Source organism: Mauremys reevesii, linkage group 4, assembly GCF_016161935.1.
Source record: "Mauremys reevesii isolate NIE-2019 linkage group 4, ASM1616193v1, whole genome shotgun sequence".
Lineage (NCBI taxonomy): Eukaryota > Metazoa > Chordata > Testudines > Geoemydidae > Mauremys > Mauremys reevesii.
In genome coordinates, this window is record NC_052626.1 from 10,171,235 (window position 1) to 10,195,461 (window position 24,227).

Sequence of the window (24,227 nt, forward strand, 5' to 3'; positions counted from 1 at the left end):
TAAATATGAATATATAGGACGATAGTAAATGATAGTAAATGAAACAATGAATTCACTCTACTGTGGCTCTTTTGGGTAACACTGATCCCTAATTTGGTTCCAACCTGAACCATGCAGTATCACTGCCTTAGGCCTGGTCTACACTGGGGTGGGGAGGTGTCGAACTAAGGTACGCAACTTAGTTCGAACTACTCACCTGTCCAGACGCCACGGGATCGAAGTCCGCGGCTCCCCCGTCGACTCCGCCACTGCCGTTCGCGGTGGTGGAGTTCCGGAGTCGACGGGAGCGTGTTTGGAGTTCGATATATTGCGTCTAGATGAGATGCGATATATCGAACTCCGAGAAGTCGAACGCTACCCGCCGACCCGGGCGGGTAGTATAGACGTAGCCTTAGAGTCTTGTAGTAATGTGCAGAGCTCACATGCAGGGGCATAACTGTGGCACTGGCTAATTGCTTAGATCCATGGGTGACACGTGAGCCCCCCTTTGGGGAAGCTAGCCATGTGGCCCAGCCCCTTGTGCCCAAGGCCTCACCCCTACCCCTCATCCATTGGAGCCTCTAGCGCCCTCCCCCCCTGGGGGGGTGTCAATTATTGGCTCTGCCACTGACCTGTGGGTGACCTTGAGCAAGTCACTTTGCCTCTCCATGACTCCGGTGGTGGGTGTGTCTGGGGGGAATCCCAGTAGGGGGGTCTCAGGATGTGGGTCCCTTTAAAGGGAGTCTGGGGGGAATCCTGGTATTGGGGTCTCAAGCTGGAGGTCCCCGTGGGGGCCATGTCTGGGGGGAATCCCAGTATGGGGGTCTCAAGGACGGGGTCCCCACGGAGGGTCTGTCTGGGGGGAATCCCAGTGGGTCATCTCAGGGTCCCAGTGGGGGGCATGTCTGGGGGGATTCCTGGTGGGGGGGTCTCAGGGTGGGGATCTCTGTGAGAGAGGTCTGGGGGGAATCCCGGTAGGGGTGTCTCTGGCTGAGGGTCCCCATGGGGGACATGTCTGGGGGAATCTCGGTACAGTGGGTTCTCAGGTTGGGAGTCCCCTTGAGGAGAGTCTGGGAGGGATCCTGGTGTGTGAGGGGTCTCAGGCTGGACATCCCTATGGGAGAGGTCTGGGGAGAATCCCGGTGTGGGGGTCTCAGGCTGGGAGTTTGCGCGGGGAGCGTGTCTAGGGGGAATCCCGGGGCGGGGGGGTCTGAGGCTGAGGGTTTGCGGGGGAATCCCGGTGCAGGGGGTCTGAGGCTGGGGTTTGCGTGTCTGGGGGAATCCCAGGGGTGGTCTGAGGCTGGGGATTTGCAGGGGACGTGTCTAGGGGAATCCCGGTGCGGGGGTCTGAGGCTGGGGTTTGCGGGGGGACGTGTTGGGGGAATCCCGGTGCAGGGGGTCTGAGGCTGGGGTTTGCGTGGGGGAATCCCGGTGCGGGGGTCTGAGGCTGGGGTTTGCGGGGGGACGTGTCTAGGGGAATCCCAGTGGGGTCTGAGGCTGGGGGTTTGCGGGGGGGACGTGTCTAGGGGGAATCCCGGTGCGGGGTCTCAGGCTGGGGGTTTGCGGGGGCCGTGTCGGGGGAATCCCAGTGCGGGGGTCTGAGGCTGGGGGCTGCAGGGGTCTGAGGCTGGGGGAATCCCGGTGCGGGGTCTCAGGCTGGGGTCCCCTCAGGGTGTCGGGGAATCCCGCGGGCGGGACCGCGGGGCGAGGATCCGGATCCCGATCCCGGCGGGCCAGGTCCCAGGCGGCGCCCCCGGCCCAGCGGCCCTGCGCCTTTAACGGGCGGCGGGAGGGGGCCGGCAGACGCCGCGGACGTGCCGGTGCCGCCTCCTCCTCCCCGCCCCGCGCTCCCCTTCCTGCCAGGCAGCCACCGCCGCGCAGGGACCGGCCCGGCTGCTCCGCCTCCTCCGGCCGCCGCCGCTGCGGGATTCGTGGCTCCGCTCGGGCCCGCCGCAGGGTGAGTGGCCCGCTCCGCTCCCCGCCCGCTGCCGCGGGAGCCGCCGGCCGGGCTCGCCCGGGGAGCCGCACGCGCAGCGCCCGCCCCGGCTAGGCCCCGGCGGGGGGACGGACCCTGCCCCGCTCGGGCCGGGCTGCGGGAGCCCTGGCGTGTGGGGGAGGCAACCCCCGCCCCTGTGCCGTGGGTTGAGCCTCTGGGGGAGGGGCGCATGGGAGGGATCTGCCCTTGGGTGCCAGGCAGAGGATCCTCTTGGAGTGTGTGTGGGCCCCTGTGTGTGTGTGTGGGGACTTTTGGGGGCTGTGTGAGTGGGGGAGGTCCTATGGGGAGAGGGTATGGGGGTCCTTGTGGGGGTGTGATCCCATGGGGAAGGGGTGTGGGGGGCCCGGTGGGGGGGCTGTGGGGGTGTGATCCCATGGGGAAGGGGTGGTGGGGGGAGTCTTTTGGGGGCTGTGTGTGTGTGGGGATCCTATGGGGAGAGGGTGTGGGGGTCCCTGTGGGGGGTTGTGTGTGTGATATCCCATGGGGAAGGGGTGTGGGAGGGGCCCTGTGGGGGGGGGGTTGGGGGATATCCCATTGGGAGGAGATATGGGGAGGCTGTGCAGGGGAGAGTCTGTGCGTAAGGAGCCTCATAATTATGTGAGGAGGCCCAGCCTGTGGAGAAGGGAAGCCCCTGGGGGGATGAGGGGAAGATTCCCTAAAATTTTGGGAGTAAAGGGTTTGGGCATGGGACTGAGGGGACCGAAGTCTGGCTCCAGACCTGCCCTTGTCTGTCGCACTGGGAGGAGGGGTGCTCTCTCAGCAGGGCTGTGGGGTTTAGGGCCGGGGTGGGTTAGCCTTCCTTCTAGGGGTGCAATGGGGTTTTGCTGTGTGATTCAATGATGTATTTACTAGTCCCCCCGCTCCCTGGTTGGGTGTATGGGGAGCCGGGTGTTGGGCATGTGGTCTTGTACTCTGTTGCTATTTCAGGGCCTTAGCTGTGATCTCTGATGCTGTTCTTACTGGAGATTGGGGATGTAAATAGTTTCCAGTCACCCAAGAACAGAGTCTCTCTGGGCCTGTGAGATGCACTGTAGCCTTGGAGTTGAGGGTGCTCACCACCTCACATGTTCAGGCCCTAAGGGGCTGCTGTGCTGATTTTTTTGGGGAGCTTAATTTTAACGTAACTTGCTCCTTAAAACTTGTTGAAAATGTGTTAAAAGTGAAGGGTGTGTGGGGAGAAAAGGAGAGATTTCCTTGCCTCTGCCAGTGGTGCTGAAACAATTTATATAGTGTGGGTGCTGAGAGCCTTTGAAGCAAACTGTAAACCCTCTCTGTGATGGACACCACATCAAGCCAGGGGGTGCGGCCACACCCTTAGTTTCAGCTCCTATGGCCTCTGGACACAGACTTCTTTGGCTATTACAAAACCATCCTTGCTAGGGATGACTTTTTGCCTTTGGAAAATACTAGACTGACCCAAACATCGTGTTTCAAGAAAACGCTTTCCTTGGGTCCCTGAATCTCCCTAAAAGATGTTACCTGCTGTCCTTGTAAATATTTAGTTCAAGTATGGACATCTTGCTTATGAATGCCATGGCTTTGGATAACGTGTTGCTTTTCCCTCATATCAAGAACAGCTATATTAACAAAATGTAATGAGAGAAAGGAAACCTTGCTTGTATTAATGTAAGGAATAAATGTGATCATCTGCTTAGACTGCAGGAGTAAGCTGCATAATCACCAGGTACAGGAGTGACTTTAAATGAAAGAGCATGTGTTACTTTCTGCCTTTGTAATTCCTTATGTAAAGGAAGGAGGGGAAAACTGAGTCTTAAGAATGTCAAGCCTAAACTAAGAACTACTTTTATGGGGCTCTAGCAGTAATTTGACTAAATTCAGTTTCAGATAAGCTGATGAGCATATGAATTATTACAAGTAGGTGTCACTGCCATCGATTGGAAGTTTTGGAGGACATGCCGCCTAGCTGCTCCTTAAAGTTAGACTTCAAAACGCAAACATTCTGCACTTATGTTTTGCTGTATGCATAATATTATAAGGAAATCTAAAAAACTTTTTATTCTTCAACAATAGTACACTTAAGTAATTTTTCTAAGAGGATACTTTATATTAGGAATTAGTGAACTAGTACGAAGTTTCAGAGTCACAGATTTAAAAATAAACTTGATGTTGTTAGAAGTTCTGGAAGCATATTTAAAGATCTGAGAAAAACAGAAAGCTACTCTGCTGTATATTTTGGAAATAACTCTTTCTATAATGGGTCCATCTCTTGATTTGCAGTGACAGCTGTATGACAAGCATGCTATGTACAGAATTCATCATCATTTAGTCACTACACTAACACTGAGAAAACTATGCTTTAAGAACTGATTATCTTGGAGAGCTTTATAAACTGCCTGTTTTTTCATAACATCAGAAGAAAGTTTAGCGTACATTCCCTCAGAAAAAGAGAAAGTCATTGTCTTAAACAACAATGACTTTAAAAATCTCTCCTCTTTTAACAATTAGCCAGCAAAGCAGTCTGGATGCAAATCTATGGAATTAAAAAAAAATCACAGTAAATTGAATTTATTGTAATAATTTAGGACAGAATGTTTTTAAAAGGACACTCTTAAATCAGATTTGCGCCAAACTCATTTCAAAATAATTTCCATAATTTTGAAAAATCCCATGGATTAACTAACATGTTTAGAAAATAAATAATTCCCTTGCAGTGCTAGCAACCAAAATGCTGCAGCATTTTGCTAGTTTTGAGAATCTTATTGAATTAGACTATATGTGAAATAGACTAGTCCGTTTCCGTTGACTTAGTTGAGAAATGCAAAATGTATTGCACAGTGAAATATAACTAATTATTAACTCTGGAGAGGTACAAACTACTTTAATAATCTGAGTATCAGAGGGGTAGCCATGTTAGTCTGTATCCACAAAAACAATGAGGAGTCCGGTGGCACCTTAACGACTAACCGATTTATTTAGGTATAAGCTTTTGTGGGTAAAAAAACCCACTTCTTTTTGCACAGGGAAGTACTTTTAAAATGGAAAAGCAAGATACGAGTTGAGGAGGATATCTTCGGTATTTTTTAAAAAAGCAAATAAGTTAGGGATGCTGTGTGACAATATACTCTTGCTTATAACTAAAACATTTTTACTAACCCAGTTGTTTAAAAGCAAGGACATAAAGCGTTAAGGACATCTTACATCTGATTGTGCACAAAATGAGTGCATTTCTCTTAAAGAAATGCATATTTCATTGCAGTATAACAACCTTAACTCTGTCCCATACGTTGTTGGTTTTATGTTGTAATTTTTGTCTTGATAGTGATATGTAAGTACTCTGTACGTACTAGCAAATGGGAAATATCAGTTAACATCAACTGACAGTAGGGTACCTTAGAAAAATACATACTGCTTTTTCTTTAGAATAATGTATATGTAATTATATAGGAAAAGTGCATATATTATGAATGTACAACTTGCATTTAATCTGGATAGTGTATAATTACATTTCTTTTCCAAAAGCAATACTTTCTCTCTTTTGAAATCAGCAATATTTTGATTATTGGGAGGTCAGAGTACAAGCTGTTTTGTGATATACTTTTCTTTATAAAAATATTTATAATCGGCTGTGTAAGATGAACGTCCTTAACTGTTTATCTTGTCTGAAGTGCTTGAGCTCTGTGTGATAGGCATCTGTCTGGTTGTTTTTTTAGGATTTTGTAATGCCACCCATCATTGTGCTATCAGAGCACCTTCCCCATAGGCTACATTGTTGCCATTTCACATTTCTAATTGCTTTTAACTTTTGTATTTATGTATAAGAATACACACACTTTCAGTTTAGTAAATGTTTGAAACGGATAAAGAAAAACATTGCTCAAAATGCTTAAGTGTTTGCCATGAAAATCAAAGAGATTTGGTTGGTACACTACACCTTTCTTCAAATCTTGTCTGTATTCCAGTTTTCTCAGAGTAGATCCCTAACATTATGTGGGTTTGGGTTGGAAGTGATTATCTGCCTTGTAGAGCTCCTGTGCCTAAATTTGGTTGCCTTTTCATCCATGAGCAGGCTGTATGACTCGCTTTACCACATTTTTGCTGTTACATTTTATGCTTGCGTTGCTTTTTGTGTGCTATGATTAAAATATAACTTTTGCATATAACTCCTAGTGAGGAAAGGTTGGGTTTGGATGAAAATGGCCTGAGGATTTGTTAACTAGACAATACTTTTATTATAGCTTTTTTTTTTTTTTTACTTCACCGTCCAGTCAGTTTTCAAAATATGCTTTAAACTCTGCTTAAAAGGGGAGGAGGGAAGAAATGTTAAATAAAGAAATCCTCAATGTTATCCTTCCCCCTCCTCCTTTTCCCCCCTACGCCACACAAACAATTAAGAAATGTGCAGATAATGCAGCTGGGCAGGCTAAGCTTTGTTAAAATTATTGAAAGGGAAGGGCAGGACTTGCTCAAGCCTGCATACACAGTGTGATTATTCAGTTAACTATATAACCTTTTTTTTAACATCATTCCTTACTCCACCTATTTCTGAGATTAGATGATCATAGGTCAAAATACTTGAATCACTGCTCGAACCTGGTTACCGTACAATAATTGGCGCTTAACAAAACTTTTTAGAAGCTGCAATTCTTTACGGAGTTCAGTGACTGTGTGGGAAAACTTCTGTTTAGGTCTATGCTTTAAATGCAAGACTGTTACTGTGCTGGTGAAAGCTTTTACACTGGAAAAGAAGTTAAATAGTTAACATATATACAATAGAGAAACTTATAAAATATTCCAAAGGAGGATAGATGAGAAATATAAGGAAGTTGCATTGAAATCTGGCAACTTTTCACTCCATCAGGGTGCTTGTAGCTCCAGTTGTGGGGCAGATAATACAATAGTAAATATTTAGCAAATCAAGTAAAATTATACTCCTGCATGTGATGTATCCAAAGCGTTATCATAAATATGAAGGGAAATCTGTGTATATGTTCTGGCTCTTAACTTTTGCTCAGGTAGTGGCAAAAAGTAGCAGAACGGAGCTGTTTACAAACTGACAGTATGGCATAATTTTTGAGGGTCTCTGTAAAGTCACATGCCCACCAGGTGAATAAAAAATAAAAATAAATGTTTCTGACTTAAGAGTGTGATTGTTGAGGCCAGTAAGACACTGAATTGCTGATCTAAATATCTGCCCGAGACGCATCAAATTTTGCTATTAATTTGTATTCATAGAATATGAGGGTTGGAAGGGACCTCAGGAGGTCATCTAGTCCAACCCCCTGCTCAAAGCAGGACTGATTCCCAGACAGATTTTTACCCCAGTTCTCTAAATGGCCCCCTCAAGGATTGAACTCACAACCGTGGGTTTAGCAGGCCACTCACTGCTCAAACCACTGAGCTCTCCCTCCCCCAGTTGTAGAATGGGACTCCATTGTGCTAGGCACCGTACAAACCCAGAACAAAGATTGTTCCTGCCCCAAAGAACTTACAAACTAAGTGTTAATTGTGGTGATATTGCGGCTGGTGTGGTAGGAGGGAGGGTGGAAATTACCCGAAGATCATGTTTGACAGCATTTTCATGCTTCTGCATGTTTGTTCGATTGCTGTAAAAACAGCATCCAGCAGAAAGAAATCTGCTCTTTCAGACTAGCACTGTCTTCTTAGAAATAGTTCTTGACCACATTAAAATGCACAAGTTGATAGAAAGTAGGATTCAGAGGAGAGTTTTTTCCATCCCAGATCACTCTGATTCAGGCAGAGCAGAGACTTGAATCTGGGACTCCCAGGCCAGTGCCCTAACCCCCAGACTGTAGAGTATGGTTTCAAAAGATAGATCTATTCCCTCTGCCTCTCCGCTGCCCCGTTCTTGCTGAAACACTCAGTGATTGCCTTGTTTCCGGTTGGTCTGGGTTGGATGAATGACACATGCTACACTGAAATGGCCTTGTGCTTCTCCATGCAAAATTAAGAATCAGTTTTGGGTTGGGGAAGGGGAGTGGTAGATGAGATCCTGGCCCTGCTTAAAACAAACACAGGAATTGCTCATGCCTGCATATTACCTGTAATTTCTCTATTGTGAGTTTGCTTCGCTGGGGAACTAGAAGCAACTTCTGTGTTGGATTCTTTGCACATGAGCACTGCCCAGCAGAATAATTGCTGCACTGCTACTGGCTGGGCTCAGGAGTGCTGTGATTTAATGAGATTATATTTTAATGAATACATAAATCTTTATAAATGAGCTTAAAGGGACACTGTCAGGTCAACTGAGGAGATAGGAGTTAGGCTTTGTAGAAGCTTGTTTCGACATGTACAGCATTAATAAAATCTTAAATGGAGACCCTCTGTTCCTGAAGTGTTCTCCACCCAAACATTGCAGCATCCTGTTAGTGTGTGAAATAACAGAAAGTGAAACTACACAGAGGAGTGACTAGTCTATTTTTGCCCAAGGTCACTGGAATACAAGGGGTAGGGGGGAGAATAGGTGTGTGGGAAGAGGTTCTGGTGATCTGAGTTGTTAATATAGGTATTATGTGTCTATTAAAATTAACTTTAACACTCCTGGTCCTTTTATTGCTCCTTCTGAACCTTAAGTGTAGGGTTTTGATATTTGTAATTTCCCTTACGGTGCCACACAAAGGGAGGTATTTGGAATTGCTTTGTGGTGGGGGTGTGGAAAGTCTGGAAGGTTTCTTTTCTGCTTGTTTTTATACCTGAGAAATATCAAGTTTCCCCAGTCTTTGCTTGTGGTCTTTTTGGAGTATCCAGGGAAATGGACTGGGAGCTACCTCAGCCTGTATTTGCGGTGAGTTGGGGGCTTATGTGTGGTGGTTAGCTTTTGATTTGAAGTTTTAAACAGTTTCATTATAAATCACTTCCTTGCTATCTGTGATGTCATAAACCTTATAATTCTGCAGTTCTCTACCTATACCATGCTCATCCTAGAAGGCTAAGATCTGAATCCCTGATATTGTGGGGGAAGGAGGAGAGAAGCAAGGGAAGTCTGTTTCCCACAGAAGACTTCTAAAGACTATGAAAGACAAATGAGACAAACCCCGTGTTTTTCTCTGTAGGTCATTTTGCGGGTCACTGTGCACGTTTCCTTCTGTAGGTTGTAATATGTCTTTAAACTTGTAATGCTGGCAAGCCACACTTCTTATTGTGGTGTTAATCCCTTTTACCTATAACAATGTCCTCCAGCAGCATTTACAGTTAACACCCTTGCTTTCATTGACATGCCAGCAGGATTTTCCAATAAACTTTTTGTTAGGGTTGGTAAATAACAGTAAATCAAGCAGTGACATTTCTAGTTGTCAGTCTTGATGACTGTTTCCAATGGGCTCTTCCCAGGGATAATTTAATAATCTGAAACTTAGTCTACGCCATACTTTTTTCTTTAAACTTCCCACCACTGGTACCACTGGTGCGGCTTCACCTTAGGAGCATTAGTGGACACCAGCCTCCGGGGTTCCAGACACCCCGTATCCAGATCTACTCTGAACAGGATTATTTGATTCATGTGTAATGCCTACCGATGGTTATTGTCAACACCCATCCCTCAGAATCAGCAACCTCCTATTTTTCTGTAGAAAATTCATTTTGGAATATCCCTGTGAAATGTCTCATGTGATTTCCACCCCCCCCCATTACACTCCTTAAAGTATACAGGTGTTGCTGATGTTACAGAACCTAGTCTCAGAGTGGTAGCTGTGTTACTCTGTATTTGCAAAAAGAATGAGGAGTACTCATGGCACCTGAGAGACTAACACATTTATTTGAGCATAAGCTTTTGTGGGCTAAAGCCTACTTCATCAGATGCATGCAGTGGAAAATACAGTAAGATATATATCTTTCTACTGTATTTTATACATACACCCAGAGAGACCATGAAAAAATGGGGGTTACCATACCAACTCTAATGAGACTAATCGATTAAGGTGGGCTGTTAGCAGCAGGAGGAAAAAAACCTTTTGCATCACTGTGAGGAAGCTGGGTTTGTGTTTGCTTCCTCAATCTTTCATGAACTTCAGCTCCTTTCTGTTTTGGATTGTACATATTAACTAAGTGGATGGGTTGACAAGGTCAATCTGTGGCTATTCAGGCCGTTGAGTATGTCAGCTAACCCAAAGAAAACAAGCTTGACTTAGAAGCCTCTGAAACACCCATATAATTTCTAAGGACAGTTGGGAACCAAGGCTCTTTCAAGTAGGTATATATGCATCCAGGGTTCATGCTGCTTTCCCCTGTGCAATAAATGTGAACTGGCTCTCTTGAGGACTGGATTGTTTCTTGGTGGTTTTCTGGAAGCAACTTGAGTAAGTTGGTTACAAGCTACATTTATAAGCTCTTTCATAGGTTAGAGCAATAGGAATACAGTTATGCATCTATTTTGAATTTCTTGGCCTCGTTTCCAAGTTTTTCAGCATTTCTTGTACAATTGAATGTTGGTTTACGGTGGCATCAGAGCAGAGGTACTCCATGTTTGTCTATCCATTGTCTCTTTCCTTAGATTGTAAGACCTTTGAAAGCTTACACTTAGGCATCATCTACGTTACAGTGAAAAGCAAGCTGTATCCACACTGATGTGTAGCTACATGTGTCCATGAAAGACACTGCAGCAGTGAAAGGCTTCAGCAGCTCCCCACTGCTGGAACTTTTCACTGCAGAGCAAGCGGCAAGGCTCTTGTATGGGGAGGCAGCGACAAAGCTGCTTGCCAGAACCTTTCCCTGTGACCGGAGTCTTTTCCTACTGCAGGGGAAGGCTCTGGCAGCAGGGAGGCAGTGGGACACTACAGTGGGTAAAAATAGCACTGTAGACATGGGAGGTAAGGCTTGAGCAAATAGAGAGCTGCGTGGGGTACGTCCCCACACCCTTCTGGCATGTCTTTACACACACAAGTCGGCCTCTCGGTTACTCTGCTATTGATACCCATGCTGGGGGGGCTACACGGGTATGTACACCACATGCTGCTGACAGACGTGTAGTGCAGACATATCCCTCAAAGATGTGGACAAATTGGAGAAAGTCCAGAGGAGAGCCACAAACATGATGAAATGTTTCGAGAACCTGACCTATGAGGAGAGGTTGTTTTGGTTTTTTTTTTTAAAGGGGGCATGTTCAGTCTTGAGAAAAGAAGGCTCAGAGGAAGACCTAATATGCCTTCAAGTATGTTAAGGGCTGTTATAAATAGCATGCTGATCAATTGTTCTCCATGCCCACTGAAGGTAGGACCAGGAGTAATCTGCTTAATCTTTAGCAAGGGTAGATATTAGGAAAAGCTTTTTAGCTATAAGCATCCTTAAGCACTGGAACAGGTTACAAAGGGAGGTTGTGGAATCTGCATCATTAGAGGTTTTTAAGAACAGGTTGGACAAACACCTGTCAGGATAGTCTGGGTATAATTCTTCCTGCTTCGGTGCTGGGGGCTGGACTAGATGACTTCTCAAGATCCATTCCAGCCCTACATTTCTATGATTCTTTGGGCAGGGACTATCTTTCTGTTGTGTTTGAACAGCGCCTAGCACAATTGGGCCCTGGTCCATGACTGGGGCTCCTAGGTGCTGCTGTAATAATTTGGAGGACAGGAGTGACTAGAAAACAACTTTTCTTTAAAGACCAGCTGGAAGATTCTAGGCACAATACCAGGATGCTTTGTCTTGGGGAGTGACACGCCAGTGTAGGTCAATCCTGTGCATTGCAAGGTAAGGTGTCTACTGCATTTATGCAAGAACATAGGAAGGAAGTTGTTGAGCATTTAGAAAGTGATAGTAACTCTATCTCTTGACACTCCTATCACTCAGTTAAGGAATGCTGTGGCCCCCCCTGCCTTTTTTTTCCTGAGCAGTGTGCTTTTGCCTGCTCTCATACTGCAAACATCTGGAAGAATATCAGCAGCATTCCATTGCTCGCAGGAAGATTTGAGTGCAGTCAGAATCTGTTTGTGACTGCTTAGGTGCCAAGGAAGATGACTCTGCAATCATACGAGGCACAGGTATTCTGGGATAGCTCCAGGGTTCGGCTAGGTTGTGACTGATTTGATAAGAGAACTAAAAATGTCATTAGTTGATAATTTGACTATTGGATTAATCTTTGATCACTGGCTGAGGCATTTTTCTCCTAACCCCTTTGCTTCAGAGTTTAAAGCAAGAAGAAAAGTTTGAAAAGAAGGGAGGCCTCTTCAGACCTCATCCAGTGAGCAAAAACTTGAATCAGCAGGAATTGAACTGTCCCCGAAGTCCTTGTGCTGTATTTTCAGAGTGCCAGAAGAATCTGAGTATGGTTATGCTATTGTGGCTCCCTGTAGGACCCTGTGGTTCCATTTTAGCTGTTGAATTCCGGTGGCTTCCAGATCAAATGTGCTCAGTTTACAAGTAGAAGGGTGTTTTGAGTTAGCAGGGCTGGCAGTTGGAAACCAAAACGGGATCTGAAACTGAAGATGGGTTCCTGAAAGTGACTGTCTTCAAATAGCCACTCTTCTGCACATAGTTACCCGTTAGAGATCTCTACTGCTTCAGTGGACAGAGGTCAGTCCTGCTCCTGAAAAGCAGACTATGTTCTCCCTTGTCTGTCCTCCCCAAAGCCATTTCAAACATTATGTTGTTGCTATAAAACTCAGCTTCCTAGTAAGCAAGTCATATTATCTTAGTGCCAGACAGTGGTTCTGACTCAGATCTTAGCAAGAAACTTGTTTTTTTGTGCTGCTGTTTGTGGCACCTATGCATTGGTACACTTAGGGGTGGTCTACACTGGGGGGGGGGGGAATCGATCTAAGATACTCAACTTCAGCTACATGAATAGTGTAGCTGAAGTCGAAGTACCTTAGATCGAATTACTTACCGTCCTCACGGCGTGGGATCGACGTCCGCGGCTCCCCATGTCGACTCCGCTACCGCCGTTCGCGTTGGAGGAGTTCCGGAGTCGACAGGAGCGCGTTCGGGGATCGATATATCGCGTCTAGATGAGACGCGATATATCGATCCCCGAGAAATCGATTGCTACCCGCCGATACGGCCGGTAGTGAAGACGTACCCTAAGACTCTCAGCCGTGGGGGAGGGGGATAAGGCATCTCTTGTGCCTCCATGATCCCAGCCCACCAGCATACTTTAGAGCACTATTGGGGCGACTTTAAATTTTGCCCAGCTGCTAGTGGCCCCTAAAGGTCATTCAAGCATCTAGGGATCCCCTGAGCCCAGCAGTTTTCTGGCTGCACACCAGGGCCAAGGTGGGCTGCTCTTTGCCACTGGGAGACCCAGTGGAGGGTAATTCTGAGGGGCTGGTTGCCTCTGGTTCCTTTGCCCTTGAAGTTTCTACTGGTTTGAAAGCGCATACTGCTACTGCCCGTATATCCCTTTTGAAGCATAGAGGATTTCTCTTAAACTAAGTGGGAGGACCTTATCCTGTGGCATCAAGTATCTGTACAAATACCTGTCGGGAATGTGCAGCATCAATTCTGAGGTGTGATAGGAAGGACTGTGCTATTTTCTCCCTAATCTCCTTGTTAGTATTGGATGCTCAACAGGTCAGGCTGCAGGGAAACATTATTTCTCAAAGTCCAACGTGTAACCTGCTTGTTCTTTTGGTGGGACCTGATAGTTGGTGGGGAAGGGCTCCTCAGTGACACTGCCTGAACTTGGAAAGTAGGGAAGAAAATAAAAAGCAAGTCTGAAGCAGCATCCTCCCAGTCCTGGAACCTTGAGTTCTGTGGTCACCAAGCCGTAGATCAGGATCAACCAGTCAATTGCGGAGCCTCTGCCAGTCTATTGTGATCTCCGGCTGCTAAAAGTTTGGCGGCACAGTGGGGCTAAGGCAGGTTCCCTGTCTGCCTGCTCCAGCCCCATGCCACTCTTGGAAGTGGCCAGCATGTCCCTGTGGCCCCTGGGGGGAGTGGGGAGTGGCAAGGGTCTCTGCATGCTGCTTCTGCCTGCAAGCACCGCCCCTGCAGCTCACGTTGGCTGGGAATGCGGAACTGTGGCCTATGGGAATTGTGGGGGTGGTGCTTGCAGGCAGGAGCAGCAGGTGGAGCCCCTTCCTTCCTACTACCCCAGGGGTCGCAGGGGTGTGTTGGCCGCTTCTGGGAGCAGCATGGGGCTGCAGCAGGCAGAGAGCCCGCCTTAGTCTTGCTGCACTGCCAACCAGGAGCCACCCGAGGTAAGTGCTGCCCAGCAGGAGCCCGCATCCCGCACCCCTCCCGCACCGCTGCCCCAATCCTGACCCCCTTTCTGCACTCCATCCCCAATCCGCCTCCCGGAGCCAAACCCCTTCCTGCACCCCATACCCCAACACTCCGCCCCAGTCCGGAGCCCAGAGCTTGCACCCCTCACCCCCTCCTGTCCCCAAACCTCCTGCCCCAGGCTCAGCCCACAGCCTCCTCCCATGCACTGAACTCCTCGGCCCCAGCTCAGAGCCTGCACCCACTCCTGAATCCCAACCCCCTGTCCCAGCCCAGTGAAAGTGAGTGAGGGAAGGGGAGAGCGAGTGATGGAGGGAGGGGCCTCGGGGAAGGGATGGGGCCTCAAGGAAGGGGCAGGGTAGATCCTGGGTTGCACTTAAATTCAAAAAGTGATCTTGGGCGTAAAAAGGTTGGTGACTACTGCTCTAGTTGATGGCAAAACTTCTCAGATGGGTCTTGATTATGATTTTACTTAGTGCAGCAGCAGGCTTCCTGGAGAAATTGAATGAGAAGTACCTACATCTCTCTACTACTTTTTAATTAGGTCATTTTCATATCTAAAGCCTATGACACACTATCAGGTTTGGGTTACATGCTAAATTTAGGAAACCTCTTCACAGCTTAGTGCATGTGTCTGTATAAACCACTGTTTTTTTATTAAAAGAAGCTGCCACTGTCGTCTTAATAGGGCAGATTCTACAAAATGCAGAATCATTTAGTCCCTTCTACCTATGTAGTACACCATTCTAATTGTGATTTGAGCAGCTCTCTCTACTTTTTTGCACCTTAAAATATACCTGGGCTCAGTGAGATTTAGACTGCATCTCAAGGCCCTCTTAAAAATGGTGCATGGCTGTGGTAAGGTCCTTCTAGCCAGGCTGTAGACTTTTCAGATTTGGTGATGGGAGCCTTTAGCATAGGCCTAGGCCAGTGAGTTTACACACCCTGTATTGATTTCCCTTCTCCCACCCACGCCTTTCATTAGGGAAACAAAATGCTCATGATGAGCAGCGGAATATGAACTGGGAAATTCCAAAGCGAATGTTGCTGCACAAAGTTAAACATACTGTATTTTATATATAATGTATCTTGTCAAATATGTAAGAGGTGTAACTTGGTTTCAACTAGCATTGTGGGAATACATCTTAATTTTGGGAATTTCCCCAAACTTTGTGAACTTTTTACTCTATTGGCACATTGAATTTTCCATATCCTGACCTTTGACTTAAAGAGTTCCAAGAACTTTAACTCTGCTGCATTTTATAGTCTAAGGCTTCTATCACTTTGGTGTCTAAGTCATTCATTCATTCATTCATGCCCGTCACCCCAACACAATCTTATATGTTGTATAGTATATGCAAAATGAAAGGGCAGTTATACTATGGAAAAACTGAACTCTAGAGTTCTCATTTGATATGGAAATCCTTGAGACACACACTTGCTCAGCTTCCAAGTAAAGAGTCTTTCCCTGACTGCCAGCTGTGCAAATTCAATCTGGGATGAGAAGGCCAAAATATCTTTTGCTGACAATACGGTACAAGCCCGAAAAAAGATTGTGGTCCAAATTCTGCTCTTGCTTATATCTGTACAGTTTCTTTAATCAGGTTTCATAGTGGACAAAATTTGATCCAGCAATCAGAATTTAATTAACAAATGTTATACACGAGGCAGAATAGAATCCAGCTCAGTTTGTCTGTTGTGTGGCTCTGCAGTGTGTTCAGGAGTTAAAAAGTAGTAAAACTCATCTTAATTTAGTTGACAATGAGTCCTACAGGAATCTGATCTGTTGAGTAAGGTACCATTTTTACATTGGTATTACTCAGAGTAGAACTATTTATATGCTTAACAAGAAAAATGGGTATAGTGAGTAGTACATAATGCAGCCTAGACAAGATTACACTGTTCCTGGGATACTAATTTTTGTATTTCCTGAATTGTGATTATAGGGTGCCACATTAACATTGCATCAACATGGTTATTTTTGCTTTTAACTTCCTAAGTTTGTGTGGGGAAATGTGTGGACTAGAGGGTAGGAAAAAAAAAATCTAGAGTGATGTTGCTGGCAGAGTTTACAGGTTTCTCCATCGGCCATTTAAATTCCTATTTCAATAATCCTATTGTGCACATTTATGCAATGCATCTGACTAAGGTTCACCTGTTGACTGATGGAGACTTTTCCTGCTTAGGCTGAGTATGCTGTCTTCAAGTAGTGCATATCTGCAATCTAAACACGTCTTAAACTTAGCAAAGACATTAGTAAATGAGAATTGTTTGTTCCTGATGGGTTTTGAACTCTGGGTGTGTTCCAAAATTTCTAACCACTTTCTTTTAGAGAAACTTGGAGAACTTTGTGTTCTCACCTCTGATAATTCAAATGACAGAAGGAATTTTTATCTGTAATCTCCTGGTCCAAGAGAACTTTCAGCCCAAAAGGTGAATGTTTCAAAAGTTGGGTCTGAAAATGGGATTAAAGCAGAGACTGGTTTGCAAATGACTGCTGTGTTATGGTGATTTGTGAAACAGACGCTTGCTGTCTCAGTACATGCTGTTTGCAGTGACTTGTTAACGCAGAAACCCAAATCTCTCTGCTACTTAAATATAATCTATTTGTGGGGTAAATAATTTCTTTAAACTGCGTGTTGGTTCAGTAAACCATATCTAATATGCCACACAATCCATTAATAATTGTGATTTCCTCATCTAAAATTGGTGTTAATCACTCTTTTTAAAGTTTTGTGTCTCTCCAAAGTAGCTTGGTAGGTAGGTGGGTCAGATCTTCTTTAGTACTTCAGATTGCTGGGACATCCCTCTTTCTGTAGAGATTTGCTGTCAGTTCCTCATTTCGTAGATTGCTGTTTAACAATAGGATCATTGAGTCACGGAAAGGTTAACAAAGCACTTCTTTTGTCAGTTGCTCAATCTTTTTGTGTGGTTGTGTGAACAGCAGACTGAGCAGAAATAATGGAAAAATCTTGTTGCTGAAATGACCAGGATCAGCATGCTGCATTGCTAGGGCGAAGACCTGCTTGGGCTTCTGGGTCTCTGGCTGTGAAGTCGCATAGGCAACGAATACTTTTCTGGTTCCATTGCAAGACCCCTAACTATTAGTTTGTGTGAAACTTTCACATTTAATAGTGTCAGCTGTCTGGTTCCGAATCCTCACGATTGCCCTTGTTGCTGTAGCTTCTAGTTCAATTTTAAAACCCCCTTTTAACAATGAATGTGTTTGGCTCCCTACATCAAGCATTAGAAAAAGGGTGAACTTGTAATCCTTAATTATGATGCACTGGAACACTCATAGTCAATCACGGTCAAACACAGGCAACATTCCAGCACCTCTTCTAGAGACAGCGTGATGTTTTCCTGCTGTGGAATTCGAATATCCAAATGAACGTAGTAGACTCCCTGCGTGCGTGCTGTCACGGCAAAGAACTGCTAGATTGGATTTTGGTGTTTTGTGGAGGGGGTTCAAAGCAGTTTTGGCTTAAAAATATTTGTTTTGCAGTCCTTGAGACCTCCGCCTTGTTGTGCTAAGCATTATAAAAACCTATAACAGATTATAAACTCTTCGGAGTAAAGGCTAAGCACAAGACAAAACAGTGGGATACGATAAAGGTGAAAGGCGCACCAGGTAAGAATGAGCCGACTAAGCTCAACCACACCAGCTGCTTAGCTGTTGCTAAGTTTATTGCGGCATCCCGGCACAGTAGTTTTGAGGAAGGATTTGAAAGAGGTCGGTGCTGTGTGGGCTCTTGTTGGGAGCTCCTTCCATGCATAAAGCATGGCATGGGAGATTGCCCGAAGGTGTTAGAAAGTTGGACAGAGTGGAAATGAAAGCCATTTCTTAGCAGAAAACAAACTGCCTCTCAGGGCTCTCTGACGTATGTATAGACGCATGCCAAGTGCTGGTGTCTGTATTGCATTCTGGGTGAGAGAATTGGTCTGTTCTCCTTGGAGATGGCTTCTGCATGTTTGCGCTTGACTGCTGCACATCCCTCTCCCCCAGATTGGACTGCACAAGTGCCTTCTTGCAACACTGCACACTTAGAGCAGTGATGATAGAGGCAGGGTGGTTCCCAATTACCTGCCTGCCTTCTGCTAATGCCTTGGGGACGGCATGATGATGCAGAAAGATGCTCCATCTCTAGCACCAGCCAGAATTTTTCTGCTAGTACAAATCAGATTAGCAGAAGCCCTGTTCGGATCCTCTAGATCAGCGGTGGGCAAACTATGACCCGCAGGCCGGATCCGGCCCGCCGGCCATTTTAAGCCAGTCCTCATGCTCCCGCTGGGGAGCAGGGTCTGGGGCTTGCCCCGCTCCGGTGCTCTAGCCAGGGAGCAGGGTTAAAGGCTGCTCCACGCCGCTTCTGGAAGCAGCGGCATGGCCTTGCTCTGTCTCCTACTTGTAGGGGTAGCCAGGGGGTTCTGCTCTGCACGCTGCCGCCGCCCCCGCAGCTCCCATTGGCTGGGAACTGTAGCCAATGGGAGCTGCATGGGCAGTGCCTGTGGACAGGGCAGCGCACAGAGCCCCCTGGCCGCAGGTCCGCGTAGGAGCCGGAGTAGAGACATGTCGTTGTTTCCAGGAGCTGCTTGAGGTAAGTGCCGCCAGGATCCTGCGCCCCTCACTCTGGCCAGTGGGAGTATGGGGCTGGTGCTTAGGGGCTGGGGCAGCACATGGAGCCTCGTGGCCCCCTCGCCTAGAAGCCGGACCCGATTGGGCTGGCCGCTTCCTGGGGCACAGCGCGGTGTTGGAGCAGGTAGGCACTAGCCTGCCTTAGCTGGGCAGCACCGCCAATGGGACTTTTAACATCCCAGTCGGCGGTGCTGATCAAGGCGACCCAGTGCCTAACACTGGGTCGTAACCTGAACTTTGAAAAATGCTGATCTAGTCCAACCCCCTGCTCAAAGCAGGACCTCCTGTATGGAGTGTTAAAAATACATGCTAGTTTTCTTTTTCCTAGTACCAAAATGTATTAACTTACTGCTTCTTTGGTTAGTCACTTCCTTTCTCATTGTTCCTTTCAAACTAGGATGTAAAGGCCTGCATGCATACTTTTAAAATTAGACCCTAGCTATACAAAGATTTTATTTAACCTAAGAGGAGGCTTAGGGTGCCTGAATTCTTAACTGGCAAGGTCATTGTTCTGTTCCTTCGTAACGTTAGTGGTGAAAGTGAGATGGCAATTTCCATTCTCATGCCTATTAAATATAAACTTATGAGTGTAGTTACCCAATCTTATTTGCACCATTGATCATACTGAGCGTATGTTTCCTGTGTGATTTGGAAGCAGGTCTGAAACAAGCACTTGCCCTGCTAGTGTTAGCAGGGCCGGTGCAACCATTTAGGCAAACTAGGCGACCACCTAAAAGCCTGCTCAGGCGAGGAGGTGGAGTGGAGGTGATCTGGGGCGGCGGGGGCACAGGGAGGGCCGCCCGCAGTAATGGGGGGGGCGCGCACAGGGGAACCGCACCCCGCCCCAGATCACCTCCACTCTGCCTCCTCTGCTGAGCACACAGCCCCCGCTCTAAGTCTCTTCCAATTGGCGCCGCAAGCCTGGGAGGGGAGGAGAATTAGAGCGACGCCGGTGTGCTCAGTGGAGGAGGCGGAGCCGAGGTGAGCTGGGGTGGGGTCCCCAGGCGGGGTTAGCTGCAGGGGGGGGGGGGTCTCCCTGGGAAGGGTTAGCTGCAGAGGGGGGGTAGCTGTTGCAGGGGGGGTGGCGGGCTCCCCAGGTGGGGGGCTCAGCTGCTGCGGGGGGGGGAGGGGGGCGGCACAAGGTGGAAGTTTCACCTAGGGCACGAAACTTCCTTGCACCGGCCCTGAGTGTTAGTGTTAGGTATAGCACTGCTGGGAATGTCTGTTTAACATGGTTTTCAGCAAAATATGTAAATGTTCATTCAAGGCCGTCACCCGTTTCCCGCTTAACTGCCTGCCCTCCCCCCTCCCAAAAAAAAGAAGGGGGTTGTATGTGGCCTTTTGTAGCATAGATGTGAACTGTTTAAAAGTGAATGGCCGATATCTTGATTTTGTAGTCTGACATGCTGTCACTGTTGGACTGCTTGGCACTGCTTTGTGGTCAGGCATGTTTAGGGGAAAATGCCAGCCACCCAGCCCTGGGTAAATGTGCCCTTGGCCACTAGAGCTGGCATAAACACTGCTCTGGGTAACTTATTAACATCTGCAAGGTGAAGTATAACCTTTGGTTCTCTACTTCCCTCTTACTTCCGCAGCCAGCAGCTGGGTGGAACCTTTTAAGGGTTGGCAATACAGTTGTCAGCTTTCATGCGGTAAATAAGAACGCCGACTTTCACAACAAGCCAAAAATCAAGCTAATCCCATTTCAAAACAAGGCCAAAACAAGCCAATCCCTAAGAACCCCAACACTCTGTGACTAGATCCCCCCCAGTGTGCAGTCTGGGACTGTGATGGGTTTGCTGTGCACCCCGACTCTCCCCACCTTGCCCCTGTTTGCTGTAGCTGATCAAAAAAAAGAAGCAACAAGCGAAAAGCCAAAAACTAGCCAACAAACAACTCACAAGCCAATTAAGCCAAAACCAAGCCCAATTTCTGTGTTTTTTTTTTTTTCCCGTGGGTTTGGCATGTCTGGTTGGCAGTCTCTTGTCTGGCCGCTAGGACAGAGCTCCTTAGGTCAGGTAATAGAGATTCAAAGCTTGTATTTCATGTCCTGGCAAATAGATCCCAGTGAATAGCCCAAGAACACCACAACACCCACCCACCAACCAACCAACCAACCAAACAGACAAAAAAAACAAAACCCAAACAACCAAAACCTGATAATTTAAAGAAAAGTTGATTAGCAAACTGAGAGCGCCAAGTCAGTCAAATACCAGTGGTTAAACATAGCCACCCTATTAATTGCATTAGTGAAAAGTTGGAAAATATACTTGTATCCTTTAGAGTTCCTGTCTGGGGGTCTTTCTGCCTTTGCCCTTTAGCATGGCAGTATCTCTGAGGTCAAGTGGTGTCTCACTGTGTCCATGCGGAAAGGTGGCATGTGCTCCCTACAGTAGGGTCACTTCAGTGAATCAGTCACTGGTGTTCATGCCACTGTGTCCTCTTTTTTTGCTCAGAGCAGCTCTTGATTACACTGGTAAAGAGAACCTGCTCCTTGTGTGCACTGGTGCTCCCATTAGTGGAGCTTCACTAGTGAGAGGTTTGTGCACAAAAACCTAGATGCAACCATTGTCTTCCAAAGTAAACAAGCCCTGCGTTTCCCACAAGTCCCCTTTCTTCTGACAATTTTCAGCCCTTTATACATTAAAGCAGCACAGGATACAAGCCCAATATTTTTCTCCTTTGCAAGCTGTCTTGACATTAGGAGTTGAGTTTAAATCTTCAGAGATGAGAGGCTGAGCCTGATACCTAACCTGCTGCCCTCCCATCCCCTCCATCTAGCCATTCCCTGCTCCCATTAAGAATGAGTTGAGCACAGAGTTATATGGATGAAAGGACAGATCTTTATTTCCCTTAAAAGAAATTTGACACAGCCAGTATTGCTTGCACTTGGAATTTCAGAGTGAGGGAGTCAAATGAACAAGATGGTTAAAACCAGGTGGGTAGCACACACCTCTGTCGTTACTCTCTGTAAAGGTCAGTTTACAGTCAAAGGGTCACGGGTCCACTCTTCTGTCTCGGGGCTTCTCTAAGCACACAAGTTGTACCTCTTTAACTCTAACCATATAGTTAGAATGATACAACCCCTCTAGTGTGGGTGCAGTTACCATGGGGTATCACACATTCCTCTATGGGACGGGGAATAAGCTCTATTGGAGTAAGTCACCTTTATACCAGTAGAACTGTGTCCATACTAGGGGTTGTACTGGTATAATTGTCAGTAAAGAATTGCACCCCTTACCAGAATAGTCATACTGGTACAAAACCTGTAGATCAGACCTTAGATGCGCAATACTCAGCATCTCCTGTATGGTGACTATCAGACAATGTAAGAGAAGCCCTCAACGTGCAGTGATCTATGGAGGATCATGTCCTAAGTATGTATTCACACAATAGACCACAACTACTCGGAAAGGGCCATTATTGTCTTGGGGGGTGGGGGATAAATAGTGGCTTTAAATGCATGTAAATGATTTTTGTGCGTGATAAACCCAAGCTGTTGTAGTTGGTAAAGTCAGCTTCACTTACACTAACTTCTTTTAACTTTCCAGACAGCTCATCCAAATAAGAACATGCTGATGGCCTGATTTATTTTCAGAAGTGCTGAACACCTGCAGCTCCCATTGACTTCAGCTGGAGTTGTGGATGGATCGCATTTTTGAATATCAGACCCAAGAGAGCTGAATCAAATTTATTCCTGGCTTTAACTGCCCCACAACTCAGAGTTGGAGCAGAAACTAGAACCCTCCCAGATACTGGAGTACATATAGCAGGTAAAACTGCTTGCGGTTCAGACTTCTTTTAATCTAAACGCAGCTTTTTGGCTCTCAATCTAATAGCTTTTACTTTTATTTTGGCATATAATCCTGCGTTAATGTGGAACTTTGTGGAGTGACTCTTTCTATGTAAGGACCCTTGCAAAAAGCAAGCTTTTGTTTTACTTACAAAATTCAGAACTAGTGGGTAATGTGAAAACAAGTTGTAAAAAACAAAACATGTCCCGAACAAAGTTACAGAAGCCATTTAGTTGCACAGCAGATAGACGGGACTATTGTGAGCATAAAGCAATTCATTTTTAGTCTGTGTGGTACTTTAAAACGACAAGAAAGCGAAACTGAGTGTAGTTCTACTCCGAAGGCTGAGTGTAAAGGGCGGGGTGGGGGAGGGGGCGGGGCGGGGCGCTTTCTCACTCAGCAGATCTGCCCTCTACTGTGTATCTGACTTCAGTGAAGAAGTAAGATCTTTTACAACTTCTTGCCCTTGCAGAAGCAACAAAGCTCTGGGAGAGAGAACTGAATTCTTTTCAGGCTTGCATATCAACAGCATTGATAGCACAGCTGGCTGTGCAACGCCTTTGTTTTCAAATTATGCCCTCAGTTACAGTGCCTCTGTGCAGGGATGCTGGGGGGTAATTTGGCCTTCAGCACTTCTCTAATGGTCGAACAATTGTTGCCTGGAAAGTAGCTCAGATGCAGTCCCGTGGTTGGGGTGGGGGAAAGGCTCAGATCAGAAATGTCAACCTTCACAATGAATTTCTCTTTGGTTTAAACCTGATGCGCTCTCAGCTCAGTCCCTCGGGACAGGGTGTGAAGGCAGGTGAGAGAAAACAGGAGAAACCTGGTATATTTTGAGATTGAGGCAGAGAAGCATCATTTCACAGTACCCGACTTCAGCCTTGCAGTCTGGTGGATTGAAGAGCAGACAATTATACACCTGTTTCTCAACTCCCTTGTTTGCTAAGAGAAGGTGAAAGGGAAACAATTTAATCCAAAGTCCACCCATTTAAGTCTTGGGTGTTAAAGGTCTCTAGAGGAGTTAACAGTTTGGAACTCTGGGGAATGGGGGTGGAAACGACTGTGGGGAGTTCCTGAAATAGAGGGGAATAGGAGGGTGGCCCATGGAGCTCAGGGGGAATGCAAGGGGAGTCCCTGGTGTGTGCGGTGTGCTTGGCCTACAGAAACTATGAAGTGTGGTTTACAGTTTGGAACAAGGCACTGAAGAGATAACAAAAGGGTACCTCTGAAGTCATGGGGAAAGGATGCTAAGCGGATTCTGGTACTAGCCGGTAGTGACGTTAAGGATGTACAGGAGTTTCGGATAGCAGCATCATTCTGAAAACTAAGATGGCTTATCATGGCTGTGGTACCAGTAGCGCTATTGCTAGTCAAATTATTTACCCTCCTGGTTTCGATCATCGTCCTCTCCTCTGTCTGCCCTGAGCTCTTTTTGTCACTTGCATAAAGAAAGGCCTGTTACAACTATTGTAGATAAACAATTTCCCTTTCATAAATATTGTAAGAGGTATTGGAGTTTCCTAGATACTGATGTTCAGTCAGAAATTGCCTACCTCTTTGTGTATGTACACACACCTTTTTGAAATCTCATAGACTTTAAGCCCAGCCAGATACATGGGAAAAACTTCTCTGTAGTAACTCAGAGCCCACCCCATCTAGGGTCCCCTCACCAGCCATTGGAGTTATTTGCTGCTAG

At 46.5% G+C, this 24,227-nt stretch overlaps 1 protein-coding gene across 6 annotated transcripts in view; it reads left to right on the top strand.

The window, feature by feature from the left end:
• The first annotated feature begins 1,846 nt into the window (after positions 1-1,846).
• Positions 1,847-24,227, top strand: part of KTN1 (kinectin 1) — a 112,777-nt gene continuing 90,396 nt past the window's right edge. For 3 of the 6 annotated variants that reach the window (XM_039535181.1, XM_039535182.1, XM_039535185.1), the window contains exon 1: positions 1,850-1,936. The gene's annotated coding sequence lies outside the window, so the exon portion shown is untranslated. Of the gene's footprint in view, positions 1,937-24,227 lie in introns of all 6 variants that reach the window. The other 3 variants (XM_039535180.1, XM_039535183.1, XM_039535184.1) reach the window with 2 other exon arrangements.